This window comes from Papio anubis, chromosome 9, assembly GCF_008728515.1.
Source record: "Papio anubis isolate 15944 chromosome 9, Panubis1.0, whole genome shotgun sequence".
Lineage (NCBI taxonomy): Eukaryota > Metazoa > Chordata > Mammalia > Primates > Cercopithecidae > Papio > Papio anubis.
In genome coordinates, this window is record NC_044984.1 from 21,475,321 (window position 1) to 21,502,805 (window position 27,485).

The window sequence follows — 27,485 nt, forward strand, 5'->3', positions numbered from 1 at the left end:
GGTATCTACTGTCAAAGTATAGGCACTGACTGGGAAATAATGAGATCCTATAAGTTGGAATGGGGACATGTGGGAAGACCCTGATGAACGTGGGGACCTTGAGTCCCTAAATTCTGATTAGTCCTCTTTGCCGGTAGATGAGGTCTTCTCACCCTCAGCAAAGGCCTCCCCAACCCAAATGGACTAAGACAAGTGCCCTGGATGCCTTCGTCTTCTCCAGTGTCCTACAGCCCTATTAGCCCTACTGTCTCTTGAAGCTCAACAAGCTCAACATTTCGCTGTCTATTGGTCCCTTGTCATTAGCATTTTTTTTGAGACCAGTATCTGGAGTGAAGTAGTGCAATTATGGCTCACTGCAGCCTTGACCTCCTGGGCTCAAGCGATCCTCCCATCTCAGTCTCCCAAGTAGCTGGGACCACAGGAGTGTGCCACAGCACCAAGCTAGTTTTTTTATTTTTTACAGAGATAAGGTCTTGCTATGTTTCTCAGGCTGGTCTCAAACTCCCAGGCTCAAACGATCCTTACTCCCTGGCCTCCCAAATTGCTGGAATTACAGGCGTGAGCCACCTGACCTGGTCTTCCTCACCATTAGTATTCTGATGATGCTATTATCAGATGACACAGTTAGTCTCACACTCTCCTCCTTGAAACAAGTTGTTCACTTGGTTTCCAGGATATCCCATTTCCAGTTTTCCTGCTTCCTCAATGGGCCACTCCTCCACTGTCTCATTTACTGGTTTCTTCTCATGTCTCCTGCCTACAAACCAGTAGTTTTCAACCTTTTTGGTACCAAGACCCCATTTCCATTCTTAAAAACTATTAAAGCTCTCAAAGAGCTTTTGGTTATGTGGCTTTTATCTATCAATTATTACTGTATCATACATTAAAGTTGAGACTTAAAAAGAATTATTGATTAATTTGTTTAAACATGATCATTAGAAACCTACTACATATTAACAGAAATACATTTTTTATGAAAAAATAGCTATATTTTCGAAACCTACATACAATTTTTATGGAAAAAACTGTTTTTCAAAACAAATTAGTAAGAAAACTGGTATTGTTTTATAGTTTTAAAAATATCTTTACTGCCTAGTGTGGGGCTAGGTTCTGCAAACTACAGCCTATTGGACAAATTCGGACCACTGCTTATTTTTATAAATATTTATTGGAATACAGCCATGTTCATTAACTTACATAGTATTTGTGGGAGCTTTCTCACTACAATGAAAGAGCTGCATATTTGTGACAAAGAGAAACTATATGGCAGGTAAATCCTAAAATATCGAGTATTTGGACTTTCATGGAAAAGATTTGCCCACTCCTAGTCTAGTTTAAAAGAAGACAGCTGGAGTGTCATTTCTCCTTCTAATTCAATCTATTCTAATGCATTGTTTGGGTTGAAGCATATGAAGAAAATCTGACCTAACTTAGATAACATATTTGGAAAAAGGAAGAGTATTTTAATAGCCTTTTGAAATAATTTTGGATGTTTCCCTTTGATTTTGTACCTAACTCCAAGTGTTAGTTTCTTGAAGGTTAATTGTGAAGTGCAGTCTAAAACTCTATCAGTAAATGTTTTGTACTCAGTTATGTGAAAATCTATTGTCAATCCTGCACTTTAAATGGCTTTTTTACCCATTCATGATTTTGTAACATTATGCATTAGTCAATGGGAAAATATTAGTTCCCTGAATTATGCAGATTATTCAAATGTTGACACGTCTCATTATATAATATCAAAAAATCACATTTCCTAATATCACTACTGACCTCACCTGACAATATTGGGAAGCTGTCAAGCTTACAGAGGCAAATTTTCCAAAATTTTTGCTTGAAAGTTCAAATGTTATCACTGGCAACAAAGACAGTCAGTTGTTTTCTTTAAAGTGACAATGTCACTTGGTTTATTTTCAAGAAAATGTCTGCCAAAAACCCAAGTTTGAATAAACCTAATTTTTCTGTTAGTTGATTTTCGGATAAAAAATGTGTTCCCTAAAGAAAGTCATTCAGCCTGCAATTCAAACAATGGCACAAGTGTCTTTCCTTGAGCCAATTTCACTATGGACCAGAAGTAGTTTATGAGAAGTTTCCATGTTTTTATACAGAATGTTAATATTTCTACGTTTTTATACAGAATGTTGTTAATAAATAGATGTGTAATAAGTGGTCATCAGGAATGGTTACCCTCTCCTCAAGGGCATTCTTACATTTTCATTTTAAACTACAAGAGCAATAGTTGGCATTTCATTTTAAACTACAAGAGCAACAGTGGTGAAGCATATAATTAACTTCTAATTGAGTTTAGTACCACTGTCTTCGATTTATGCTAAAGTGACAGCAATTTACCCACCATTGTTTTTGTATTTCAATGCAATTGTCAATACAGTAAAAAAAAAAAAAAAAAAAAAAAAAAAGCAGATAATGTCTTTGTATGATTATGAAAATGTAGTTTTGATCTCCAGGGTTCCAGGTAAGAGTGTTAGGGAACCCCATGGGACCACAGATCATACTTTGAGAACAGATTCTCTAAACATTCAAGTGTCTGTCTCAGAATTTAGTTATTGGATCTTCTCTTCTCAATTTGCTCTAAATCCCTAGAAAATTCCATCTAGCCTCGTGGCTTTCAATCTTATTTATATACTCACAGCTCTTAAGTTTATAGCTCATATATAAATCCTGAATCATTGTCCTGCAGACTAGATGTCTACAGGTATTTCTAACTTAACATTCCTGAACAGAATCCCTGACGTTATTGTCTTCCCCTAGCTTACAAAAAGAGTTTTGCGCTCTTTCTCATGTTATCATCTGACAAAAAATCCATGAGCCTTCTGATTCTCTTTCTTTCACCTCACATTCAATCTATCAACAAACTTTCTCTTAATTTAGAACCCAGATTCTGACCATTTCTCACCATCTGCACTGCTACTACCCAACTGCCACCATCATGTCTCATCTAGCTCACTGTATCACCTTGCCAAATTGTCTCCCTCCTTTCTTTAGTTACCTATGTTGCTGTGGGGTTTTTTTTTTTTTTTTTTTTTTGTTTTTTGTTTTCCCCCCAACATAGCAACCAGAGTAATCTTCTTGAAAGGTCAGATCATGTCTGACTCTGGCTCAAAATATTCGAATGTCTTCCCATGTCACTCAAAATAAAAATCAAAATTATTACAATGGTATATTAATTACCTATTGCTGCACAAAAAATCAACCCCAAAACTTAGTGCCTTGAAACACCATCCCTTTTATTTGCTTAAAATTTTATGGGCCAGTGCAATTTGAGCTGGACTCGAGTGAGATATTCTTCTATTGGTTTTGCTGGGAATTACTCATGTGACTGAAATTGTGAGGTAGCTTGACTGGGGCTAGATTGTCTGAAAAATGCACTTACATGCCTGGCGGTTAGTGCTGCTGTTGGTTGGGTCAAATGACTCCAGCATGAAGGCTACTAGCTCAGGCTTTTTCATATGGCAACCTCAAGGCTATAAGAGAGGGCAAAGTAAATCACAGGGCCAAGCCTGGAGTCAATGTCGTGTTGCAGGATACTTTCTTGACCCCTTTGCAGGACTTGCAACAGAAGTGCCCCATTAACTCAGTCCACCCCACTCAACCCCTCACAGGTGGGAGAACTTAGGTGCCGGCGGAAGCTCCACTCACTCAGGTCTGCTGTGCTGCAGTCCTCAGGGGAGGGAGTGCTCAGGCGAGCAAGTGTAGGAACCAGCTGCTTTAGTACCAGCAGGAGCAAACTCCACGCAGGCCCCATGGCAGCATCCAGGTTTGGGTGCCTGTGACTCCAAGGCCCCAGAGGGTGTGTTACAATGCTCCCTTAGTTCCACTGTCCACGAACAGCAGTGTCACATGGGGCAGCTGCCCTCCACCAGTGAGGGCGAAGGGCCAGTATGACAGCTTTTTGGGGGTACCCATGCTTAGTGTATTCCGAATTCTTTTCTGGTGCCCAAAAGGAATGAGGTCATACAGACGACCTGAAGCATGGTGAATGTGTAGAATTTTATTGAGTGATGAAAGCAACTCTCAGTGGAGAGGGGAGCTGGAAAGGGGATGGGAAGGGCAGGTCGCTCTCCCTTAAGGTTAAGTCACCTCTCTGCTTCTCTCTTCTGAAGTCAAATTGCCTCTTTCTGACATCCAGCTGCTTTCTCTGAAGTCAACTTGCTTCTTCCCAACATAAGCCACTTCTCTCCTCTGCCAGCTAAGTCTGGAATCTTTACAGACATAGGATGAGGCGGGGAAGGCCATAGACAGTTTTGGAAAAGGCAACATTCAATTGGTAGAAAGACATTATTCAGAAAGAACCAATAGGAAGGAAAAGAGTAGGCACACAGGGATGGAAGTTCTCACTTTGGGCACTGGATTTCAGGCTTTTCAGCTGGAAGGTGGGATTTTGCCAGAGACCCGCCCCGTCTGCCTAGAATTTCTCTTCTTCCAACCTCTATCATTGGATCAGTGGGAGGGACTAACAAGGTATGAACCAGCGGTATGCCAAGGGTGGGACCGTGAGAGCAGCCTATCCTAAGGCCAGGCACTAAGCGGATGTATTGTCCAGTGAGAATCTTGAAACAGTACTAAAACCTACTGAAAATTACTTTTATTTTTATTAGCATAGTGAGCCATTAATTCTAGATAATGGCAATGATAGCATACTCCTTCCTGAAAAATTATTTTGTTGGTTTAGTTTTAATAATTGTTGCAGATACTATTACATTTTATTTTATTTTATTTTATTTTATTATTTTTTATGAGACGGAGTCTTGCTCTGTTGCCCAGGCTGGAATGCAGTGGCATGATCTCGGCTCACTACAATCTCTGCCTCCCAGGTTCAAGGGATTCTCCTGCCTCGGCCTCCCAAGTAGCCGGGATTACAGACACTCACCACCATGCCCCACTAATTTTTTGTATTTTTAGTAGAGACGGGGTTTTACCATGTTGGACAGACTGGTTTTGAACTCCTGACCTCAAGTGATCCACCTGCCTCGGCCTCCCAAAGTGCTAATATTACAGGCATGAGCCACTAGGCGTGAGGTTGAGAAGTGACTTAACCTCAGGGGAGAGCAACCTGCCCTTCCCATCCCCTTGCAGCTCCCCTCTCCACCGAGAGTTGTTTTCATCACTCACCCAGCCACATTTTTATTACTTTTTAAATAAACATTTTATTCTACATGGTAGCTAATTCAGAGAACTTTCAATTATATAGTTGCCTCCAACATACATAGATTGAGCTACCTGTGTTGGTTGCAAGATTACATTTGCAACATTTATGAATAAATTGAGCTCCCTTGGATCCTGTCTCCAATCTCCATAGCACTACCTATTCCTGAATTTATACAGTAGATTCTAAATTGGAAATCAGGCTGGGCACAGTGACTCATGCCTGTAATCCCAGCATTTTGGGAGGCTGAGGTAGGAGGATTGCTTGAGCCAAAGGGTCAAAGTTCAAATGGTTAGGCAGACAGAAAAGCCATTAAATAAGTCATTGTGCTTTTTAGTATATATTTGCTCTTTATTTTTTATTGGCAGTATTGTATAAAAGTTGAATAGAAGAACATTTTTAGTATGTTTCTTTTATGGTCATTATTATGATTCATTTTATTTTATGATTATTTCTAAGAATAGTTTTTTCATGTCAAAGAGGGAGTTGTTAAAAATTATCTGCAAGATGAAAAATTTCTGGAAATAGATGCTAGTTATGGTTGCCAACAATGTAAATGTATTTAATGACACTGAATTGCACACGTAAAAGAGGCTAAAATGACAAATTGTATGCCATGTATATTTTACCACAATTTTTTAAAAAAAAAACTTGCTTGGGCCACACTCCAGAGTATTCAATTGGTATCTCTGGGGGTGGGACCTAAGTATCTTTTATATTTGTTATTTGTAAGTTTGCTTTGAAAGTAGTAAAGAACAGAATAAGTACAGAGAAAATGGGATTTGTGATAGAGAGGGCAGATCTGAGAATTTTCTAAAAAAAGAAAAGTCCACAAAAACAGATCAAAATAATGAGAAAGGAGATGATAAAGATGGAGAAGAGTAAAAAAAAAAAAAAAAAATCCCATTTAATAAGTATAGGATTGCCTGAGAAGCAAATGAGAACAATGGGAACAGAAACAAAAATCAAAGATGTAATTGAGGAAAATGTTGCTGAGAGAAAAATAAAAAGAAAACAACCAATTTGAGCCTATAAATTAGAAAAGTTTCCTGTATTTCAGGTAAAGTCAGTAACAAGGGACGCATACCTTTATAGAGCCTAAAGAGAATGACAGTTTATTTTGCATTACCAATAAATTTTGTTTAAAAAATTGTTCTGTGGGTCAACTGTACTAGGTATACCACCGGTATGTATACAAGGTAGCATAAATTCACTTGGAACAATTATGGAAACAATCTACCAGAAAGCCTTATGACATAGGTGACCACAGGTGGAACGCGGTGGCTCACCTCTGTAATCCCAGCACTTTGGGAGGCTGAGGTGGGCAAATGACCTGAGCCCAGGAGTTCGAGACCAGCCTGGGCAACCTGACAAAACAACGTATCTACAAAAAATACAAAAATTAGCTGGCCATGGTGACACGCACTTGTAGTCTCAGCTACTTGGGAGGCTGAGGTGGGAGGATCACCTGAGCCTGGGGGAGATCAAGACTGCAGTGAGCCATGATTGCACCACTGCACTCCAGCCTGGGTGACAGAGTGAGACTGTGTCTAAAAAAAAAAAAAAAAGTGACCACATATCCTACTGCCTGCTCACTTTAGCATCTTCCTGGATTTTTCATTTTAAATAAAATATGATTATCATTTTAAATAAAATATTATAATGCAATAGATGCATTTTAATAATCTGAGATGATTTTGGTAAGCCTTCACTTTCTATTTCCAGCTTCTGTCATGGTCTCTTCTAGTAGTATGTGAGATGTAAGTGCATCAAACAGAGACTTCAGCTACACACATGTTAAATCTTAAATATGATCAGGTTATCACTCTTTCCCCAGCCCTTTCCAGACATAGAATAACTTATGCTCCATTTTGAAGATACCCATTCAGGGAATATGTGAATATAAAAAAGTTCACTTGGACATGAGCGGTGAGGGTCAGCTGAATTTGGTCTCAGGTGGCAGTGAGTGAAGTTATTAATTAACACAGCTGTTCCTTCCAGCCACTTAGTTGATCAGCCAGTTGAGCCATGACCTGTGCCTGGCATGTGTTTTAGCTTGCAAGATGCAAATATCCACCAGTCTGCCAGTCCCTGGAGATGAGTGAGAAATATAATAAATTGTTGGTTAGAAGTACATTAGTTAGAAGTACAGGAGATACATGCAGGGAATAAAGGCGGCACAGTCCTACTATAAAAGTGTATTGAGAAGTCTGGGAATTTTTTTTTTTTTTTTTAATGAAGTTTTGCTTTTGTTGCCCAGGCTGAAGTGCAATGCTGCGATCTAGGCTCACTGCAACCTCCGCCTCCTGAGTTCAAGCGATTCTCCTGCCTCAGTCTCCTGAGTAGCTGAGACTACAGGCATGCGTGACCACGCCGAGCTAATTTTGTATTTTTAGTAGAGACGGGGCTTCTCCATCTTGGTCAGGCTGGTCTTGAACTCCTGACCTCAGGTGATCTGCCCACCGCAGCCTCCCAAAGTGCTGGGATTACAGGCATGAGCCACCACGCCTGGCCGGGAATTTTTAGTACTGTATTTTATCATTCATTGCACAATTCACATATAAAATGACTTACTTATGCTATTGAGTGGTAATGCATTTTTATTTTATAATAAGCCTTTTTAGCAATAATGTACTTAAAAATAATGTAAGCTCATTATATTAGTCTGTTAAGGTTGCGATAACAAAGTACCCACAATTGTGGGTTGCTTAAAGCACTTAAATTCATTGTCTCACAGTTCTGAAGGCTGGAAGTCCAAAATCAAGGTGTCAGTGGGATTGGTTCCTTCTGAGGGCTATGAAAGAGAATCTGTTCCATGCCTCTACCCTAGCTTCTGGTGAATTGCTGGCAAACTTTGGCATTCCATGGCTTGCAAAAATATCACCCCAATTCTCTGTCATTATTTTCACATGGTATTTCCCTTGTATTCATGTCTGTGTCCCAATTTCTCCCTTTTTATAAGGACACCGCCACATTGGATTAGAGGCCACTCTACTCCAGTATTACCTCATCTTAACTAATTAAGCCTAAAATGACCCTATTCCCAAATAAGATCATATTCTGCAGTACTGGTGCTAGGACTTTAATATACACATTTGTGGGGGTGGGGTAGGGCACAATTCAACCCATAACATACATGTTTAATGAAAAAATGACTGTGTTTCCATTTCTTAAGAACATTAATGGTGGACATGTTATTTGAACAGCACGTTTGCCACTATTTACATCTACCATGGTGACCGTGGTAGTATCACCGACTGCTGAAAATCCGAAATAAACAAATCAGTTAAAGAAACATTGGCTTCTACTTTAAAAGTGAATACTTAATTTTAAAAGACTGTACCCAGAGACAAAAATTTAAAATACGAAGATGTAGAAAGCCTATTTACATATCACTTTGTGAAGCACACCTTTGAATTAGATCAATGTTTCAATTAATTTTGCCCGTTTTTATTGAAACTTCTTTTGTGCACTTATGAAAAGTGGAGCAATAGCTATTAAGGTGTTGGCTCCATTAGCAGAAGGAAAGGCTTTGCAAACAGTTAGATGGTGGCTGTTTTTTTTTTTTTCTCCCAGTGTTATCAGATGCTTAAAATAGAATATCAGTTAATTTCAGTAATAGAGTTTCTTCATTTGATTCTTCATTTATAGAATCAAAACAAATCTTTTGGAAGGTCATTTTTCTGTCTAAAGTGAATTATCTAACATTATTGTAAAGGCTCATCTCTTTACAATTAAAGAGATGAGGTAGGGACCTCATCTCTACAAACAATTAAAAAATTAGCCAGGAATGGTGGTGTGCACCTATAGTCTCAGCTACTTGGGAGGCTGAAATGGGAGGATCACTTGAGCTAGGGAGGTTGAGGCTGCAGTGAGCCATGGTTACGCTACTGCACTCCAGCCTGGGCTGCAGAGCAAGGCCCGGTCTCAAAAATTAAACAAATAAACAAACAAACACCCCCCCAAAAAACGAATTAGTATTGAATGGTGGCACAGCTGCTGCAGCCTGTGGGATAAAAGGAGTACATGGAGCGGCTAGTAGGATGCCACCTCTTGCCCTGGCTGGCTCACCCCCTCTGCCACCCATTCTGGCCACAACTCTGACATTGACCCCAATGGGCATAACTAGAAGAAGGAAGCACATTAAATATTGCTGTTAATAATTACTTATTGCCAGTAAAAAGAGTAACAGGTGAAGATTTTTGGGTTCTTTCTAGAATTTTAAATAGTTAACTAGCCTGGATGCAGTGGCTCATGCCTGTAATCTCAGAAATTTGGGAGGCCAAGGCAGGAGAATCACTTGAGCCCAGGGGTTCAAGGCTTCAGTGAACTATGATAGTGCCACTGCATAATCTTAATTCCTTTTTTTTTTTTTTTTAAGAATCAGTTATATATTAAGAGTTTGGATGTTAGATACAACCTCATAAGTGATGTTGACACATACTATAGTGTAAAACTGCTTCAGAAATAACTTAATCTCATTTACTTAAACCTTATGTTTGATGATACTGGGCCTGAAGGAGGAGTGTTTTTTTGTTTTGTTTTGTTTTGTTTTAAACAGAGTTTCACTCTGTTGCCCAGGCTGGAGTATAGTGGTACAATCTTGGCTCACTGCAACCTCCACCTCCCAGGTTCAAGCAATTCTCCTGCCTTAGCCTCCCGAGTAGCTGGGATTACAGGCATGCGCCACCATCCCTGGCTAATTTTTATATTTTTAGTAGAGACAGGGTTTCACCATGCTGGCCAGGCTGGTATCAAACTCCTGACCTTAGGTGATCCACCTGCCTCGGCCTCACAAAGTGCTGGGATCACAGGCGTGAGCCACTGCATTCAGCCAAGGTGGAAAATTGATTGGCAAAGCAGTAAATAAGAACAGAACTCTGAAATACTTAAGAATGACTGGAAACAAGATTAAAAATAAGTGTGGAACATTTTTTGCTGCAATGCTGCAAATTAATTCATCCTTAGAGAAAGTAGGTCTGGGTTACTGTGATCTGGGAATGCAAAGTCTGATAGCATTTGCTACAGTACTAACTAAAAACAAAGCCATTAAGGGAATAAACCTAAACTGACCTGTGCAGTATGGCAAACAGAAAGAGTCCACGGGCCACCTAGGCCATATGTTGAAAGAAAATAACTGCCTTGTTCAACTACACATGTGTAAGCATAATATAAAAAACTGTAGTATACAACATTTACATGTTATTCACTGTATCTGAACAGTAGCCTATGCTGCCTTGATATCAGCTGCAATCAAATAACTCAGGATGGAATTATGTATCTGGCTGATGTAAAAACAATATTACCCTAGATGGAGTAGATTTTTCTTTTAACAGAATAGAAATTGCAGGAGCAAAGTATCTCCATGAAATTCTTACTTCACACACTGGGAGTTTTAAAGCATTGTCAGTAGTCAGCAACAACGTAGAGGAGGACCTGCACTTTCACAATCAATGAAGACAAATCCCACATTTTCTAATATCTACATTTGGGGAAACAAATTTAGCCTGGACAACATAGTGAGACCCCATCTCTACCAAAAAATTACAAAAATTAGCTGGCCATGGTGTTACGTGCCTGTAGTCCTAGCTACTTGGGTGGCTGAGTTGGTAGGATCACCTGAGCCCAGGGAGGTCAAGGTTGGAAGTGAGCTGTGATGGTGTCGCTGCACTCCAGACTGAGCAACGTGAGACCCTGTCTCAAAAACAAAACAGAACAAAAGGAAAACAAATTTGATGAGGCTACATGTGTATTATGTTCAGACATAATTCAAATAGGCCATCTAGAAACAGACAATAGGCCAGGTGCACTGGTTCATGCCTGTAATCCCAGCACTTTGGGAGGCCAAGACAGGCAGATCACTTGAGGCCAGGGGTTCGAGACCAGCCTGGCCAATATGGGGAAACTCTGTCTCTACTGAAAATACAAAAATTAGCTGATCATGGTGGTACACGCCTGTAGTCCCACCTACCTACTTGGGAGGCTTAGGCACAAGAATTGCTTGAACCCAGGAGGCGGAGGTTGCAGTGAGTCGAGATCACGCCAGTGCACTCCACCTGGGTGACAGAGCAAGACTCTTTCTCATATATAAATAAATAAACAAAAGCAGACAACACAAATGTGGAGTTATTTGTGGTGGATGGGTGCTCACAGAAGTCTCCAATGACCTTAAAAAACATTATTATTGAACACCAACTTATGGAGAAGTTTAGAGCCTCTCATCTAATGCAGATTTTGCTCTTGTTCCAGTAAGTCAACATGTATGAAAAAGAAGATATAAAATCTTTTTGTTGTTGTTGTTGTAGGGGATAGACTCTTGCTCTGTCGCCCAGGCTGGAGTGCAGTGGCGTGATCTCGGCTCACTGCAACCTCTGCCTCCCAGGTTTAAGCGATTCTCCTGCCTCGGTCTTTTGACTAGCTGGGATTACAGGCGTGCGCCACCATGCTCCACTAACTAAAATCGTTTTTATACATTTGTCTTATTGCTTTCACAGAGATTTTTATAGTTTATTAAATTTTTCTTTCATAAATTAAAACAAGTTACTTTTATCAAATGTATAAAAGGTAATCACTATATTAAACTTTGTATAACTGTCCATTGTGGGAAAAAGAAAGCTTTCAGCCCTGAAACATAATTTTTGCAAAAATTACTCATCCAAACACAGATGCTGGTGAGTCACAGAATGATGGTAAAGACAATGATCCTAATGAATTAAGAAATCTGTGGAGCAAAATGTACTAAGAATTGGTTTTGGTGCACAAAATTATGAATTTTATGCAGACATGCAGTTCATAAAAAGAGCTAAAGATGCAAATAAGTACATGAAAAGATGTTCAATATCATTAATCACTAGAGAAGTACAAATGAAAACCACAGTGAGATACCACTATACAATCTGTACTAGTCTGCTTGGCTATCATAACAGAATACCACAGAATGGACTGCAACAGGAATTTATTTTCTCACATTTCTGGAGGCTGGAAGTCCAAAATTAAGGTACCAGCATGTTGGTTTCTGGGGAGGCCTCTTTTCCTGGCTTACAGGTGGTGCCTTCTTGTTGTGGTCTCACATGGCCTTTCCCCTGTGCATGTGTATTCCTGGTGTTTCTTCCTCTTATAAAGATGCCAGTTCTGTTGGATTACAGCCCCACCCATGTGATGTCATTTAACCTAAATTACCTCCTGAAAAGCCCTATCTCTAAATACAGTCACATTGAGGGTTAAGATTTCAGCATATGAATTTTGGGGAGGACAAAATTGAGTTCATAAGAACACCTATTACAAAGACTAAAAAAAAAAGTGAGAATATAAAATGTTGGCTAAAATACAGAGCAACTTGAACTCCCATACATTGCTAATGGAGATCCAAATAATACAACCATTTTGGGAAACAGTTTGGCAGTTTCTTATGAAACTAAATATACTGTTAACATATAACCCAGCAATGCCAGTCCCATGTGATTACCCAAAATAAATGAAAACTTATATTCATACAAAGACGTCTGCATGAATATTTACAGCACCTTTATTTATAGTAGCCCCAACTTGGAAATAACCCAAATGTCCTTTGGCTTGTGAATAAAAATAATAATAATTATATATACACACACACACACACACACACACACACATATATATGGCATACTACTTAATAAAAAGAAACAAATTTGTTTGTCCATTCACCTATTGATAGACATTTGGGTTGGATTCAGGTTGGGGCTACTATAAATAAAGTTGCTATAAATACTGAGATTTAAATTATTATGTGGATATGTGTTTTCATTTCCTTTGGATAAATACCTAGGAGTGGAATTGCTGGGTTGAACTATATGTTTAACTTTAAAGAAATTGTTAAACTATTTTCCAAAATTCCCATACCATTTGCGTTCCCATCAGCAATCCATGAGTCCTGGTAGATTCACGTTCTCTCCAACATTTGATGTTAGCAGTCTTTTTAGTATTAGCCATTCTAATGGATGGGCAGTGGTTATCTTATTGTGATTTAAATTTGCATTTCTATGATGACTTAAGATAATGGACTTTTTTTGTTTTCTTTTTTTGCTATTCATATATTTTCTTTTGTAAAGTGTCTTTTCAAATCTTTTGCTCAGTTTTTTTTTGAAGGTGGAATCTTACTATACTGCCCAGGCTGGAGTGCAATAGTTATTCACAGGTGTGAGGATAGTGCACTAAAACCTCAAATTCCCAGCCTTAAGTGATCCCCAACCTCAGCCTCCTGAGCAGCTGGGACTACAGGCGTGTGCTACCATGCCTGGCTTTTTGCTCAGTTTTAAGAACTGGCTTCTTTGTCTTTGTGAATTGTAAGAGTTTTGGATGTAAGCTCTTTATCAGTATATACGTGTATGACAAATATTTTCTCTATGACTCACCTTTCATTTTCTTGATTGTATTTTTCAGAGCAAGAGTTCTCATTTCAATAAAGTCCTATGTATTCATTTACTTCTTTTATAGCCCATGCTTTTTATGTACCATCTAAAAAGTCTTTACCTATGCCAAGGTCACAGATTTTTATAACTTTTAACATTTACATGTAATTCTGTGACCCATTTCAAGTTAAGTTTTGTGAAATGAAAATTAAGGATTAAGCTTCATTTTTTTTCCCTCTTGTCTTAATCTGTTTTGTGCTGCTGTGAAGAAATACCTGAGACCAGGAAATTTATAAAGAAAAGAGGTTTATTTTGCTTATGGTTCTGCAGGCTGTACAAGAAACATGGCACCAACATCTGCATCTGGTGTGGACCCCAGGCTACTTCCATCCATGGTGGAAGGTGAGGGGGAGCTGGTGTTGCGGAAATCACACAGAAAGAGAGGAGGAAAGAGCAAGAGGGATGAGGTACCAGGCTGTCTTTAACAACCAGCTCGCTTAGGAACTAACAGAGTGAGAACTCACTTACCCCCAGGAAGGGCACTAATCCATTCAAGAGGGATCTGCCCCATGACTCAAACACTTCCCATTAGGCCACCTCCAACCTTGGGATCAAATTTCAATGTAAGATTTGCTGGGGACAAACAACCCATATCCAAACTATAGCACTTCTGAATAACCAGTTCTTCCCGTACCATTTGCTGAAAAAGATTATTCCTTTCACATTGAAATACTTTGGCATCTTTGTCAAAAATCAATTGGCCGTGTATGTGTACAGTTCTATTTCTGCCTTTTATTCTGTTTACATCTATATTCCATATATAAAAATACATAATTTATATAAATATATGGAATATATATAGAATATATGTATATATATGCATGCCATATATGGAGTATATATAGAATATATGTGTATATTCTATATGTGTATATATATGCATATATGTATGTATGCATGCCATATATGTATATATTCTATATATATTCCATACACATACATATTTATTGTATATATATTCCATATATTCATATAATGAAGGTCAAGACTTAGTATAAAGCTACAAAAATTAAGGAAGTGTGCATGCCAGTACACACTTTCTTAATTTTTGTAGCTTTATAGTAAGTCTTGCAATCAATAAGTGTAAGTCCTACAAATTTGTTCTTCTAGACCATAATATTTTTAATACAGAAAATATTCCCTCTACAGATTCTGAGGTACTTGGGAAATTCAGAGAAAATTCCGCTAAACAGAAGATATTATAAATTTTATTTCATTTGTATTGATATGTAAAATACTTTGGGCTCAAATATTTTCAGAAGTAAAGATTTTTAACCTCCATTCATATTATCTTTTGTGTATGTGTGTGTGTGTGTGTGTGTGTGTGTGTGTGTAGAGATGGGGTCTCACTATGTTGCCCAGGCTGGTATGAGATTTCTGGCCTCAAGCAATTCTCTTGCCTTGGCCTTCCAAAGTGCTGGGGATTACAGGCATGAGCCACCATGCCTGGTCCATAGTATCTTTTTTTAAAAGAGATTTTTTTCAAGATAGACCTTCTTAATTTGTCTCTAGGGTTTGTAAGAATAATTAATCAAATGTAACTGTGGTAAAACTATTAGATGTATCAATTTCATTCTTTTCATTATAAAATATATTCAAAGAATGAACCTATTATGATGGAATTCAATTTTTGTTAATTTTACATTCTCGTTAAATGTTCTACTTTTTCTTTGCTTTCATAGAGGTAATTTTAATGTCTTCCTGGTTGAAAGTTTAGTTTTAATAATCAGAATTTCCTAAAAACTTAAAAAGCTGAAGTCTTTTGATTCTCCAATGTTTTAATTAAATTTTGCAACTGATTTTGAACAAAATTAAACCCAAATATAGTGTACTAGTTTGCAAAAAGTTCAATACCATTATAAAACACTTAGATTGGTTCACAAAGTAATTATTAAAAGGCTCATTTAAAAAATCTTATTCATATTTGAGAACAAAGAGAAAGTATGTACTGTAATGCTAAAATTTTTGATTGCTGTATTCAACCTCAGCTTTATTTTTTTTTTATCTTGCTCTGTCACCCAGGCTGTAGTGCACTGGTGCGATCTCGGCTCACTGCAACCTCTGCCTCCCAGGTTCAAGCAAATCTCATTGCTCAGCCTCCCAAGTAGCTAGGAAAACAGGCATGTGTCACTATGCCTGGCTAATGTTTATATTTTTAGTAGAGATGGGATTTCACCATGCTGGCTAGACTGCTCTCGAACTCCTTGCCTCAGGTGATCCTCCTGCCTCGGCTGGAATTATAGACATGACTCACTGCAGCTGGCCCAATATCAACTTTATAACAAAAATTTTTTTGTTTTGTTTTGTTTTGTTTTTCTTTTTTTGAGACAGAGTCTGACTCTATCGTCCAGGCTGGAGTGCAATGGCGCGATCTCGGCTCACTGCAACCTCCAACCTCCCAGATTCAAGCAATTCTCCTGTTTCAGCCTCCCGATAACAAAAGTTTTGTAGTTAGTTTTTCTGAATGGATAGATAGAGAGAGAGATGGATAGATGGATTGGTGGACAGATAAATATAGATATTTATCTTTTATAACTACAATAAAAAATAGAAATAGAGACGATGTCTCACTATGTTGCTCACATTGGTTTCAAACTTCTAAGCTAAAGTGATCCTTCTGCCGTGGCCTCCCAAAGTGCCAGGATTACAGGCATGAACCACCACACCCAGACATTAACTACAATTTTTTGATAACTACATATTTCTATTGGTAGAATATAGCAACTTGTTTGTACACAATTATTAATTATGTATGTATTGCAACCAATTTCAAGTACGTTTATACCTCATAAGTTTTCTTAATTTAGTAACCACCATTTTTTCCTTAGTGCTATGCTTCTTTTAGACAGACACACACACATACATATACATATATTATTAAAGTCAGGTTTATTGAAGTAAAATTTACACCCAGTAAAAATCATCCTTTTTAGGTATATGGTTATATGAGACTTTATAAATGTGTGTAGTTATGTAATGCCCATCACTTTGAAGATTTGGAATATTTTCACCACTGGTAAAGAACTTGAATCAGAATATGTGTAGCTGTTTTATTCGTAGCAGCTAGAAACTGGATCCAACCCACATGTCCATTAATAGGTAAATGGATAAACAAACTGTAGTGTGACATAGTCATTCAAAGTAACACTATTCAGAAATAAAAAGGAATTATGGATACACGTCTCAACATGGATGAATCACAAAAAAATTTTGCTGAACAAGGGCCGGGCGCGGTGGCTCAAGCCTGTAATCCCAGCACTTTGGGAGGCCGAGGCGGGTGGATCACGAGGTCAGGAGATCGAGACCATCCTGGCTAACATGGTGAAACCCCGTCTCTACTAAAAATACAAAAAACTAGCCGGGCGTGGTGGCGGGCGCCTGTAGTCCCAGCTACTCGGAGGCTGAGGCGGGAGAATGGCGTGAACCCGGGAGGTGGAGCTTGCAGTGAGCCGAGATCGCGCCACCGCACTCCAGCCTGGGCGACAGAGCGAGACTCCGTCTCAAAAAAAAAAAAAAAAAAAATTTTGCTGAACAAAAGACCAGACACAAAAGAGTACATATTATATGATTATACATTGTCTAGATAAGGTGCAGTTGATGAAGTCAACAACTCTAAATTAAATAATTAAATGCAGCCCTCAAAAAGATTACAGAAAAATGTTATGAAAAATATACTAAAACACCATGTTAGAAAAAAACACATTCTTCGCAAAAGCACCAGTCACACTATATAAGAGACAGAGGGCTGAGCACAGTGGCTCACACCTGTAATCTCAGCACTTTGGGAGGCCGAGGTAGGTAATCACTTGAGGTCAGGAGTTCCAGACCAGCCTGGCCAACATAGTGAAACTCCATCTCTACTAAAAATGCCTACAGTCTCAGCTACGATCTTGTATTTAATAATAAAGGCATGTTAATTGCATAAGTGCAAAAGGGCTATACCAGGTCAGGCGCAATGGCTCACACCTGTAATCTCAGCACTTTGGGAGGCCGAAGCGAGAGGATCACCTGAGGTCAGGAGTTTGAGACCAGCCTGACCAACATGGCAAAACCCCATCTCTACTAAAAAACACAAAAATTAGCTGGGTATGGTGGCAGGTGCCTGTAATCCCAGCTACTCAGAAGGCTGCGGCTGTGAGGCTAGAGAATTGCTTGAACTCTGGAGGCAGAAGTTGCAATAAGCCGAGTTCGTGCCACTGCACTCCAACCAGGGCAACTGAGCGAGACTCCATCAAAAAAAAAAAGGAGGGGAGGGCTATACCATTGACCCTTGAAAAATGGGAGTTGGTGCATTAACCCCACTTGCAGTTGAAAATCCATGTATAACTCCCCTAAAACTTAACTACTAATAGCCTACTGTTGGCCAGAAGCCTTACTGATAACACAAACAGTTAATTAACACATTTTTTACATGTTATATGTATTATACACTGTATTCTTACAATAAAGTAAGATAGAGAAAAAAACAAAGAAAGTCATAGGAAAGAGAAAATATGTTTACTGTGCATAATATTAAGTAGAAGTCGATCATCATTAAGGTCTTCAGCTTGGTTGTGTTCACATTGGGTAAGGAGTAGGTGGAAGAGGAGGAGTTGGTCTTGCTGTCTCAGAGGTGGCAGAAGTGGAAGAAAATCCACATATAAGTGGACCCGGGAAGTTTAAGCCTATGTTGTTCAATCGTATAATGTAAAAACACATAATTTGTAGCAATAGACACTTTTATTCCTGAGATATTTTTCACATCTGTCATAATTTGCTGATAGGAATGAAATTTTCTAATTTTAAATATTTTTCTAATCTTTCTTACATTCCACTTACACATAATTGTTACCACAGAGTTATGTCTTACTGTTCCATTGCATTTGTCCAGAATAAAATTTCAAATTAATTTCCCCCATAGCTCCATGTGAAACAGAGTAATAGCACTGAATCAACACACAAATAGTAGCACTTAAGATGAAGAAGGCAAAGATAAATTCTACTATGTCACCTGGGATGGATTAAGAAATAAGATTTATCTGAGAAATAAAAAATTAAGGGTCAGGCTGGGCATGGTGGTTCACGCCTGTAATCTCAGTACTTTGGGAGGCCAAGGCAGGCATATCACTTGAGATCAGGAGTTCGAGACCAGCCTGGCCAACATGGTGAAACCCCATCTCTACTAAAAATACAATAAAATTAGCTGGATATGGTGGTGCACACCTGTAGTGGCAGTTACTTGGGAGGCTGAGGCAGGAGAATCACTTGAGCCTGGGAGGTGGAGGTTGCAATGAGCCAAGATCACACCACTGTACTCCAGGCTGGACAACAGATCAAGACTGTCTTTAAAAAAAAAAAAAAAAAAAAAGAAGAATCAGCAAAAAGAGACATATATAAACTTTAGGCCCCACAAAATCCTAGATCTACGCCTTCCTGGAGATCTCGGGGCCCATGGGAAATTGTAACCTTCCTGCTAGGGAATAAGAAATCACCAGCCTGTGGATAGCTAAGTTCATTGCATCCCCATCCACTGGGAGAGGGAGCTGTTAATTGTCTGAGAAGCCTACAGTGAGTTCTCTGGGTCACCTTTGGACAATTCTTGAAGTGCAATACTGAAAATGAAAAAATAAAACCCTCTCTCTTTAGCAGTGTATTACTTAAAATGCTTAAACACTCAAATAAAATTTTAGAATTGTAAATTTTAGCTATTAAATTAAATAAAAAAATAAGTCCAAAGAACACACACACACACACACACACACACACACACACACACACGATATTCCTTCATTGTATTCCTTTTCAATGAAAGCTGTTGTCAAAGGCATTTGAACCAGAACGATTCCGTCTTGAATAAGGGCTGGGTAACATGAGGCTGAGACCTACTGGGCAGCATTCCCAAGTCAGGCATTCTTAGGTACAGTTAAGGAAACAAGTTAATAATATTTACCAAACAGACTCAGGACTTAACAGACATAGAAAATAACAAACCCAGGAAATGTCCTGAGGTCCCATATCTCAAGAACAAAAGCATTCTTAGTTTAAGAATAAATTTCACTTTAAAGATAATACAGGCCAGGCGATGGCTCACACCTATAATACCAGCACTTTGGAAGTCTGAGGAGGGTGGATCACTCGAGCTCAGGAGTTAGAAAGCAGCCTGGGCAACATGACAAAACCCTGTCTTTACCAAAAACACAAACATTAGCCTGGCATGGTGGCTCACACCTGTGGTCCCAGCTGCTTGTGAGGCTCAGGTGGGAGGATCACTAGAGCCCAGGAGGTGGAGGCTGCAGTGAACAAAGATGGATCCCTACAATGCTGTCTGGGCAACAGAGCAAGGCCCTGACTCAAAAAAAAAGAAAAAGAAAAAGAAAAAGAAAAGATAATATATATTACTGCAGAAGAGAGTAGTTACACAAAGAATAATAATCCTTTGTTACACGCCCTTGTAGGACAGCACATCTCCCCATTGGTGTGCTCCCCATTGTTTTCTTTATTATATGATATTTAAACAAGCCTCTACCTAAGATGGATGTGTTCCTCCTCTTGCTTTATCTGCTCTTGAATGCCCTGCTCTATGTAGTAACCATTCTTACTATTCTTTTACTTCTTAATAAACTCGCTTTCACTTTGCTCTGTGAACTTGCCCCAAACTCGCTTGTGTGAGATCCAAGAACCCTCTCTTGGGATCTGGATCGAGATCCCTTTTCGGTAACACTATTACTTTACACTGATGAACTTGATTCATTTTTGTCAAGGACAATATTTTGATGTTCTTGAGAATGACTCAGGAAAATATTACTTGAAGTTATTAAATTCATATTTGATTTATTAATGTTACAAATTCAAAAACCTATTTCTTAAGCTTTTAAGTTATGAATCAAATTATTAATTTATAAATCTGACAAATTTTAACAGTTACTTTTATGAGGCCTTTGATTTATATTTGGTTTCATTTACAATTTTAGTTAAATGTTTAAATTGTCCATTTGACAAAATTTCCCAAGAATGTATATGACTTGTAAATCTGGCAAATTAAATATGTATACATATTAATATTGAATCTCAACTTATTTTAGGGGTTAAAATGCCATTTATATAACTAATAACGTTACCTTATACCTTTCAACTTGAAATTGCAAGCCTGAATAAATGAGACATTTTGTATTGGAATCATAAAAGTAATCTGTAAGATACTAAATATACCAAACTTCTTAAAACATAAAACAGTAAAATATATCAACAACAAACAACTTATTCTCAAACCTACTGCAAAAATATTAATACTATGACTTTTGTCTGCTTCATCATCTTACTATTTCTTTTTTTTTTTGAGATGAAGTCTTGCTCTGTTGCCGGGCTAGAGTGCAGTGGCGTGATCTCAGCTTACTGCAACCTCTGCCTCCCAGGTTCAAACAATTCTCCTGCCTAAGGCTCCCAAGTAGCTGGGACTATAGGTGCGCGCCACCACGCAAAGCTAATTTTTGTATTTTTAGTAGAGACGAGGTTTCACCATGTTGGCCAGGATGGTCTCGATCTCTTGACCTCGTGATCCGCCCTCGGCCTCCCAAAGTGCTGGGATTACAGGCGTGAGCCACCGCCCCCAGCCCTTACTATGTATTTCTTATTAGAATTATGCTGTATTTTGTCATGGAAGGACTAAAATTTCTGTGTATATTAATATTAAAATGGTATTCTAGTGAATATATTTGTCAGAATTTCGTCTATGATTTACATTTATTATAAGATACCACTTACAATACACTGACATCAAGGCTATTGGAAATTGGTGGAGGGAGGTAGACCCCACCTACATTTAATTGTTAGAAGCTACCAATATTTACAAAAATATTCTGAAAATTGCTAACTGGTGAAATTAAGTTTTCTTGCAACACTAACATTGTCTCTTAGCTCCTATCACAGTGTCTGGCACAGCATAGATTTTCAATAAATAGCTGTTGGATAAATCAGTGCTTAAATCAGTCTCTACAGATTACAAGCTTGGTAATTTTTCTGCTACTACATACTCTGGGTTCCCCTTTTCTAGTTTCCAATAATTGCCTCATTGCCTCTCCAGCCTCCTCTAATGCTCTTTTTGCTGTTTCTCCAGTCTTTATTGACAGCCTCCTCACTGCTTTTCCAGCCTCCTCCAACAGTCTCCTGGCATCCTTCCATTCTCTGTCCACCACCTAGTCCAAAAGCCATTGCTGTGTATTTTTAAGTTTTTGTTATGACTGAACTCCACACCCAGTAGCAATTTCTGTCTAAGTTTTCTGCTGCAGAAGATCAGACTCTCCCAAAAAGCAGAGATTAAACAACAACTAAAGGTTGAGATTCATAGAAGGTAATCAAATCACACAATGGCTATTATTCATCATTCTTTTGATTCCAAATGTATTTCATTTTATGCATTAAAAGTTATTCTGGGAGTCCATACACTTAACTAGAAGACCAATGGAGTCCACAGCACAAAAATAACTAAGAATTCTTTTTTTTTTTTTGAGACAGAGTTTCACTCTTATTGCCCAAGCTGGAGTGCAATGGCGCGATCTCGGCTCACCACAACCTCCGCCTCCCAGGTTCAAGCAATTCTCCTGCCTCAGCCTCCTGAGTAGCTGGGATTATAGGCATGCACCACCACGCCTGGCTAATTTTGTATTTTTGGTAGAGATCATGTTGAGGCTGGTCTCGAACTCCTGACCTCAGGTGATCTGCCCGCCTTGGTCTCCCAAAATGCTGGCATTACAGGCGTGAGCCACCACGCCCGGCCAAAAATGACTAAGAATTCTTGACTTAGGCAATGGTGAAGAGACAGGATGGAAAAAATCAGGGCCAATTAATGACCATGTAGAGCAGAACCAGCCAGGAAACTTGGTCCAGTGGCCTCAGGATTACATATGAGAAAACTAAATACTTACATTTTAAGTCATTATTTGTTGGAGTATCTTTTCTACAACAGTTTACCTTAAGAAATATACAGGAACCCTCATCAACATAGCAATACCCTGTCTCTCCCAAAAATTGAAAATTAGCTGGGTGTGGTAGCATGCATCTGTAGTCCTAGCTAATCAGGAGGCTGAGGCAGGAGGATTGCTTGAGCCCAGAGGTTTGAGGCTGCAGTGAGCTATGATCCCACCACTGCACTCCAGCCTGGGTGACAGAGAGAGATCCTGTCTCTAAAAAATTCTCCTGGGCTCAACTGATCCACCCACCTTTGCCTCATGAGTAGCTGGGACTACAGGTGTGAACCACCACACCTGGCTGATTTTTATATTTCTCATAGAGGCAGGGTTTCACCATGTTGCCCAGGCTGGTCTCGAACTCCTGGCCTCAAGTGATTCACCCACCTCAGCCTCCCAAAATGTGGGGATTACAGGCATGAGCCATTGTACCTGGCCTAAAAAAAATTCTTTAATTAAAAGAAAAAAAGGAGTTTGCTCTCCATTCTTAGATCATCTCAGCATGCTTATTAGGCATCCATATACCTGAAGATACCTACAGTACTGGTAGAAGTTCAGAACCTCTTTATCTGGATGTTTATTTTTTTCCTTTAAAGCAAAGGAAAAAAGAGAAGAAAATGTATGATGAGATCTACTATTTGAACAGATAATGAATAGGATATTCTAGAATTAAAGAATGTCATAAATCTTGAAAATCATAGTGTACACCAAAGTTTAAAATAAAATAATCTGCACTTAGACCCATCATAGTGAAAGGAAAAATAGATTATCTTAAAAGTAAACAGGCGCAGTTGCTCACACTTGTAATCTCAGCACTTTGTGAGGCCAAGGTGGATGGATCACCTGAGGTCAGGAGTTCAAGACCAGCCTGACCAAAATCGTGACACCCTGTCTCTACTGAAAATACAAAAAACATTAGCCAGGCATGGTGGTGGGTGCCTGTAATCCCAGCTACTTGGGAGGCTGAGGCAGGAGAATCCCTTGACCCTGGGAGACGAAAGTTGCAATGAGCCGAGGTTGCACCATTGCACTCCAGTCTGGGCAACAAGAGCGAAACTCCATCTCAAAAAAAAAAAAAAGTTAAAAAGATATCCAATGTAGGTGAAAACATTTTCTCTAAATATTGATACAAACTTTAAGATAATCTTTTCCTTAAACTTCTACAATTGTTTATTTCTCATGCCATTTAATCACATAGATACCAAAATTGCAAATGTATCATTTCTCTCTCTCTCTCTCTCTCTCTCTCTCACACACACACACACACACACACACACACACACGCATTTTTTTAACTATAGAGACAGGGTTCCCAGGCTGGTCTCAAATCCCTGGCCTCAAGCAATTCTCCTGCCTCGGTCCCCCAAAGTGTTGGGACTATAGGTGTGAGCCTCAATGCCTGGCCTTATTTTAGACTTAATAGTAAACCTATGTCCTATGTATTTCTTTTTCTTTTTCTTTTTTTTTTTTTTTTTGCTGGGATTGTTGGGGCGCAGGGAGAGAGTCTTTGTCACCCAGATTGGAGTGCAGTGGCATGATCATGGTTCACTGCAGCCTCTTACTTCTGAGCTCAAGCAGTCCTCCTGCCTTAGCCTCCTGAGTGGCTAAAACTGCAGGCACACACCATCACACACAGCTAATTTTTAAATTTGTTGTAGAGATGGGATCTCACTTTGTTGGCCAGGCTTTCCATATATTTCTTAAGGCAAACTAATGTAGAAAAGATGTATTTTTCTTCAATCACACATATTAATAGAACATTTACAAAAAAAAGAGAGCAAAGCCAAAGAAAATAGAAAGAAAAATAATGATAGAAAATAATGAAAGATGATCAAAGGAGACAATAAAAAATTAAGAAACGAATTTAATTTTTAATGACATTTTAATCATTAATAAAAAAGCAGTTTGGAGATTGCTATTTTTAATATAGCAATTGTGTAACATTTGTAAATATGCAAAATAGTACTACACAGTGTTAGTATATACATATATGGTTAAAAAAACACACAAACATGAATGGGAAAATTGTACATATCAGCTTTAGGCTGGAGAAAGAGGAAGGAAAACGATTTAGGAAGGCTCAAATTCTTTTTGTTTTTTTTAGAGAGAGAGAGTCTCACTCTGTCACCCAGGCTGGAGTTCAGTGGCAATATCTCAGTTCCCTGCAGCCTCTTCCTCCTGGGTTCAAGCCATTCTTGTGCCTCAGCCTCCTGAGTAGTTGGGATTACATGTGTGTGCCACCATGCCTGACTAATTTTTATATTAGTATTAATAAATTAGTTTTATTTATTAATACTAATTTTAATCTTTCGGTAGAGATGGGGTTTCACCATGTTGGCCAGGCTGGTCTCAAATTCCTGACTTAAGTGATCTATCTGCCTGTCTCAGTTTCCCAGAATGTTGGGATTACAGGCATGAGCCACCATGCCTGGCAGAAGGCTCAAGTTCTATAATGTTTTATTTCTTAGGAAAAATGGCTGTATGATAGTGTTGGTTAATTATGTGTACATGGTTCGTTGTTATATTATTCTTGATACTCCTCTACTTGTTCTCGTTATTTCATTTTTTAAAAGTTTAAGACGTTTATCTCATGTGACTAAAGGAAAATGTTTGATTTAGAGAGGGTAATAGTGGCTCCTACAGAGACCATAAAGCCACAGTTAATTATACACTAGTTCTAATATTGACATTTGATTTTAGTTACCTCTTTAGCTTCATTCATTACCATACCAAAAGGGTGTGTCTTCAGAGTTTGTATCCTTGGGAACTGCATGGTTGCTAGGTTAGCCAATAACAGTCCTAAGATTCACATGCTGTTGTCCATGACTGTTACTAAGCTAAACAGAGCCAAAGAGAGGTAGAAGAACTCGTATGTTCTGAGAAAATTAGTAGCATTTCAATCTAATGCTCAACTTACATATGGAACACCACATTAATCCCTTGGAAGAGTTCAGAAAGATCCAGAATGTTGTCACTGCTTTCAAATAAACTCCAACTCAAATTTTAGTTTATATACTTCAAATATAACCATAGGGGAGAGTATGAAAATGAGTGGTAAATATAACAGGAATTCAGAAGCAGAAAAACGTTTCTGTGGAGTGAGATGGCTGGTGAGATTTCAAGAGGAAAATAGAACTTGAGGTGGGAAATCAAGGGTGAGAACTATTCAGATAAGAAGGTGGCCGTGCACAGTGACTCATGCCTGTAATCCCAGCACTTTGGGAGGCTGAGGCGGGCAGATCACCAGGTCAAGAGATCAAGACTATCGTGTCCAACATGGTGAAACCCCACCTCTACTAAAAATACAAAAATTAGCTGGGAGTGGTGGCGTGCACCTGTAGTCCCGGCTACTCAAGAGACTGAAACAGAAGAACCGCTTGAACCCGGGAGGCCCAGGTTGCAGTGGGCTAAGATCGCCTTACTGCACTCCAGCCTGGTGACACAGTGAGATTCCGTCTCAAAAAAATAAAATAAAATAAAAATAAAAAATAAAATAAAAAAAAACGGTAAGGGTAAAACAAAGTCAGGATTTAGGATGAGGAAGTCTGGCCATGGAACAGACAGCATAGGATTTGAATGCCTCTTGCTTTATTCACTTCTACTAACTCCAAATTATTATTTTTAAGTGCAAACAACACTATTTTACACATAGGTAATTTTCCTAAGATGTAGAGGTATGGCATACAGAGAATAATTTAGAGCTAAATTTCCATGAAATGAAAGGTAAAGGAGGGGAAAATCCAATGTGAGGTGAAAATTGTGCTTTGTTCTGGGGAAGGATAACATTTTTTTTCTCTTATAGAGACAGGGTCTGCCTTTGTTGTACAGGCTGGTCTTGAACTCCTGGGCTCAAGCAGTCTACCCTCCTCAGCCTCCCAAAGTACTAGTTTTACAGGCATGAGCCACCATGCCCAACCTCAACTAACTCTTTATGTGGAAAAGAGTACAAATATATTTATTATTTAACTCTTTATGTGGAAAAAAGTATAAATATATTTATTATTCTACTTGCTTCTGTATTTTATTATTTGAGTGCCAAGGGTTGGGGTTACCAGTTCAAATAACACCTTTCTCTATATTAATCTTAGGAGACATGCTGCCTATCCCTACCACTGGCCCTTGGATGAATAAAGCCTACCTTCTCTAGCTCAGCAGTATTCTCTAATTTCACACCTCAGAGAAAGAGGGAGCAGTATATTCCCAGAGAAAATATTTAGGATTTTTTTCCCCTCCCAGAAGGCCCTGGGTTCCTTATGCAAATGTGCCAGTAGTCAGTCTCACATTCCCAGAATCACAGTGAGTGACTGATTCAATGGAGTCATAGAAGATATTTGCTATATCATCACTACAGGGCAAAGAACCCTGCTTGTCTTGCATTTGCATAAAAAATAGGGCCACTCTAGTGACTCTTCAACAAATGAATAATAGGCCGGATGCAGTGACTCATGCCTGTAATCCCAACACTTTGGAAGGCCAAGGTGGAAGGATTGCTGGAACTTGGGAGTTTGAAACCAGCCTGGGCAACATAGTGAGGCCCTGTCTCTACAAAAAAATTAAAAACTTTGTCGGTGTGGTGGTGCACGCCTGTGGTCTCAGCTACTCAGGAGGCTGAGGTGGGATGATCACTCGAACCCAGGAAATCGTGGCTGCAGTGGGCTATGATTGTGCCACTGCAGTCCAGCTTGGGCAATAGATTGAGACACTGCCAAAAAAAAAAAAAAAAAAAAGGAAAATAATAATAAGCTTCTTTTAATCAATATTTTAAAATGTCTTACCCTGCTGTTTATATATATCCATGATACTGCCTTGGCACATAATAGACGAATCAAAACATGTTAATTCTTTTCCCTTCTCTCTTTAGTTACCACCATTCCTGGTATTGGTCCCAGTTCTTCTAAGAATATTTTTGATCCAAAAGCCATTTTATCTTGA

General features: G+C 38.8%; 1 pseudogene; it reads left to right on the forward strand.

Annotated features, from left to right (window-relative positions):
* LOC101013123 overlaps positions 1-27,485 on the forward strand; it is a 41,282-nt pseudogene extending 13,797 nt beyond the window's left edge.